The sequence below is a fragment of the Pygoscelis adeliae genome, unplaced genomic scaffold (genome assembly GCF_000699105.1).
Source record: "Pygoscelis adeliae isolate BGI_AS28 unplaced genomic scaffold, ASM69910v1 Scaffold407, whole genome shotgun sequence".
Lineage (NCBI taxonomy): Eukaryota > Metazoa > Chordata > Aves > Sphenisciformes > Spheniscidae > Pygoscelis > Pygoscelis adeliae.
In genome coordinates this window covers 814,404-819,180 of record NW_008825251.1, presented here as the reverse complement: position 1 = coordinate 819,180, position 4,777 = coordinate 814,404, and positions in this window count along the sequence as shown.

Here is a 4,777-nt window from a genome sequence, read left to right as displayed (position 1 = left end):
GGCAAGCAGAGCCACGTGAGGAGCTGCCCTGGGAGGTGGGTTGCACGGGGGTATGTGGGTTTAAATGTGTCCTGGCGTGATCTGGTTTTCATCTCAAGAGGTGGCACTTCTCCAGGAGGGCTGCCTCTCCCGGTCTTGTCCTGATGGCTGGGGGAGCCTCGCCACTCGCTTTGGGGGGTTCATCCATCGCGCTGGTATGGAGATAGGCTGCCCTGCCCCGTACCGAAAGAAGGCAACTGAGATGCAAATCTCTCGTGCCTTGCTCGGAGAAGATCCCCTACACCACAGGGACTTTGAGTGGTGGAAAGGATCTTTACACCATAAGGGTCTGCTGCCTCTGCCAGCTCCAGGCAGTGCTGCCAGCGCTGCCCCAGCCTGCCCGCAGTGGCCCGATGCCCCCAGGCCTGCCCGTCCGTGCCCGCTCTTCACTGCCATACCAGCGCAGGGCTGGGAAGCTGCTGCCGGGGCCAGAGCCAGCTCGCCCATCCGAGCCCCGGCGGCCGTGGCTGCAGCACTGTCACACTGCCCAGGCAGAGCTGGCATTTACTGAACAGAGATTTGCCCAGGTCTCTCCACCGGGGAATTTTTCCTTTTTTTTTTATGCTTTCATTGCAAGAAATACAAAAATTTCCTCCCACAAATCTGCCTGTCACCTGCATCGGCATTTCTCCATGCGATTGCTTCGATGGCTTCCCCCATCCCAGCTGCCTTCTGATCGCAGGGATGCGGTGGGAGCCAGGCCAGCTGCGGCTGACACAGAGAGCACAGCTCCGCTTCACTTCCCAAATCCTCGGGGGCTCATTGCTTAAAATACGGACCTGGTTGTTCACAAACAAACCCAAGGAGGGACCAGCCGCGTTCTAGCAGCAGTAAGGTGAATTTTTGGGACATGGGCGAACGAAGAGGAGCTGCTGCTCAGGGATGGTTTCACCACAAGTGGCCACAGCTCCTTTTCCATGCAGGCGCTGTGTCAGAGCATCAAACCCTGCAGCTCTTCCAACACGCAGCAGCCTGTGCAGCCTCTCACCGACATGTGCTGCCACAGGCTTCGGCCACATCCCTGCAGCATCCTTCAGGACCGCACAACCAAAGGCCTCACAGACAGAAACAAACCCCACATCCGAACAGAGAAGCCTGGAAAAAAACACGTTTTTAAAGACCCCAGCATATTTGTGTGTCCCTGAGTCCGTGCTGTAGTTTCCCCCTACGCAAGTAAAGAAAAGAAAGCAAGACTCATTCTAGCTGTCCAAGCAGGATACCAGCCCGAGGGCCTCCCTGCCAGCCAGCGCCATGTTTGCTTCACCTTCCCATCGGGAGCACCACACAGCTAGTCACAAATTGAAAATACTGGGTGCAAAGAAAAAAACCAAACCTAAGAACATCAAACCCCTAAAAAACTAAAACCCGCACCCCGAAACAACCTACCGAACACCCACGCCGTGTTGTGAAATATCTACACATGCATGCATGTGCACACACGGGAAAAGTTCTCAGTTTTTAAGCACCTTTCATTTGTTTTAAGATTCGAGAAGACTCGTAACCTCAGTGTAAGGGGGTTTTCTTGCTCTGGCAACACTGGGCAGGAGATTTGGTATCAGGCCGGGTCTTGTGGTCACCATTGGGCAGGAAAGGAGCATCGCAGGGCTTCTGTGTGTTTGAACACACCTTTGCCGCAGCATAAGAAGGGTTGGTCACACTGGTGGATCGACAGTCACTTTGCAGGGGGTTAATAGGTGATTATTAGATGTTAATACATGAGCAAGTGTGCGAACAACAGAGGGGGGATCGCAGGAGCCCATAAATGCTGTGGTAAGGGTGCTCCGTTGACCTGTGGGATGCTAGGACTCTGGATTAACCTCTTCATGAAAACATTATTAATAATTTATTAATCCTTTATAAACATACTCTTGATATAAAGTGTGATAATAGTTCTGCTTCATGTCCTGTGCTGGCTGGGCACAGCGTGATGAAAGATGTCTCAGACTGGCACGGAAAGAAGAAAGGAAAAGAAAACAGTTTGCATTCGCTTCCAAAAACCGGGACGGAATAACAGCATCAGCGGTTTGAAATGGCTGCTGTGGCGCCCCCAGCCATGACTGCACTGAGCCCCCCGGGAGCACGGCCAAGGGCTTCTGGCTCACGACGGATGAGCGGGACGCAGAGCAGGATTTTGATGAGGGGTTTCTCCTACTGGGGTACCATTTGCAACCAGACTGGTGGGCACGGCAAGGCCTGGTAGGTGAGAGATGGCAGGATCCGCCCCGGGGACGCTGTTCCCAGCCTGCCTTGCTGCCCTCCAGCCCATCTTCCCCTGGGAGCTGCAGAGGGGGTGACAGCGTTGCAGCCAGCCTCTGATTTTGGGAGCGCTCCGGAGGGACTGGCGGCATCTTGGACGGGCAGGAGGAGAATTTGCAATGGAGAATGGGCTGGGCTTGGCTTGTCCACTTCTTGATGTATGTTTGGGCTAGAGAGAAAATGCTTCCTCTAACACTGTTGCCTGGTGGCCACAGAGCACATCATCCAGTGACACGGGAAAGAGCGGCACGGGGAAGGCAGCACCTCATCGGACGTCCATCAGACACCCAAGAGCTCGGGCTCAGCCCCTGCTTGTCTTCACAAGCACCATGGCACAAATGCCATGCTCCCGGCTCAGACCAGACATCACTTCAGGGGAAAAAAAAAGGCATTTAACGGGAAGCCCAGGAAGCCAAAGGATGTAAACATTCCCCTCGAGTCAGGAGTTGTCAGTCTCTTCACCAAGAAGACACCAGAGTTGAAATCTGTGGAAACCTCCAGCGTGGTCTTAGGTTCGAGGGATGAGTGATTGCGGAGAGGCCCAAGGAGCAGCGGGCGATGCCGAGGGCAGGAGGGCGACGCTGGCTCCCCAGCCCGCTCTTTCTCTGCAGATAAACCACGGGCCGTGAAAAATCAGCTCTGGTGCCGCCGTGCTTACCAGAAAGGGTGAAAAAGCAGCGGACCAAACCAGTGTGGCGGGTGCAGAATATGGCCCGGCAACTCCACCAGCACAGTAGCCAGCACCATGCTTGCCCCGGCGGGCACCGGCTACCGCAGCCGGTGGGGCAGGAGGCATCACATCATTCATGTGATGAGGGCGCCGAATCTCAGGAGGACTTGAAACAAGAAACTGGCCTGGAAGAATTGAAAGGGAAAGGCTGAAAAGAGATATTTGAAATTGGTTTTTCATCCTTTCTGTGGTTTTGTGAACACCGTGTCATCGGAGCAAAAGATAAACGCTGCAGGTGAGCATCATCAGCTGGCTCCCCCGCGGTCCAGGCTCCCAGGCATGGAGCTGGGGGCTGGTGCTTGTAAGAGGGTTCGTTTTGTTTTTAATCCCATTTAAAAAATTAATAAATATCAGCCGTCTGAGGTTGGGCTTGCCACGATTCCTTCAACCCAGGTCCCAAGCTGATATTAAGGGATGTAACATGGTGAATGGAAGAAAGTCTTGTGAAATCAGTATTTTTTTTTTGGGGGGGGGGGGGGTATTTCTTGTCTCAGAGGGTGGGAATCCAGGCTCTGAGCTGGCCACGAGCAGGACACGATGGCCAGACCTTCCCCGGAGCACCGGGTGCAAAACCAGTCCCTGAAGAGAGGGAGCTGGGGGGAGATCAACAAATTTCTGCTGGGTTTGGAGCCATCTCAGCTGGTGCTGGAGCCGGTGAAAAGTCTGGACTGTTTCCTTTGAAAGGCAGAACGAGTCCATCGTGGGGAGGGATCTGCATTAAAAATCAGTGTCGCCCACAACGGAATTTGGCCCTTCACGGGAAAGGATGCAATTTTTCGTGGGGGAAGAAGGCATTGCCATTACAGCTCCACCGCAGCGACCCTCTCGCCCGGCCCTGCTGCCCAGGCCTGCCCCATCCTGTTCCTTTGCAGCCGCTCCCAGGTCCATCTTTGCCCTTACTTCAGCCTCTTCCCTCCAGCCTCCTCTTCGGCGTGCCTTCACCACCAACTTCAACGTGCTTTTGCCACCTCGGGGAAGTTGTGCAGGTCCCTGCCTCCACTCCTCTCCCAGGGGTTAACGCTGGACAACCGACACTTCTTGGCTTAAATGGTGCCTCTTCCGAGTATACAGGTATATAGAGACATATATACACACATATATATGTATGTATATAGGTGCGGCTCGGGCAGATGAGTGGCTCCCGGACGAGGGGGCTCGCTCGGACGAGGCAGCCAGCAGCTCGGTGGGACCACCAGTCATGGTGATGCTACCGCTGGCCCCAGGCTGGACACCCCCTCCCGGCGCGGTGGCCAAGGGCTCCGGCCAGGCGCTGGGACAGTACTTTGTTTCCTGAGATAGCTTTTAAGGTTGTCTTTAAAAAAACACCACGAGGCACCACGAGCCGCCCAGCTGACCCTGCCACGAAGGCTTCTACCAGCTCTTCCCCACGACAAGCCCTTTTGGGACCGGCAGTGGGGTTTTTGTCTTACCACGGTAAAAATGTAATTAAGAAATCAAGGAGGGAGGGGGGTATTTGCTGGCTTTGGGGGGAGGAAGCATTATTTAGTGTTGTTGATGAGATTTTGCTAAAAATCCCAAATCTTGTTGCTTCATTGCTCTTTTCACTTCTGCTCAGTGTCTCTGCTTGTGACATCCCAGTCTGGCTGTATGTGGAGTCATGACGTCATGAAGAAAGGCACTGATGTCACAGGCTCGTCAGGACAAACAGGCTTCACTGTGGATTTCAGAAATGGGTGATTTCACCGGGAATACCAATTTCCCGCGTGAAGGCTGGCGTGGCTGCGAGGGTTG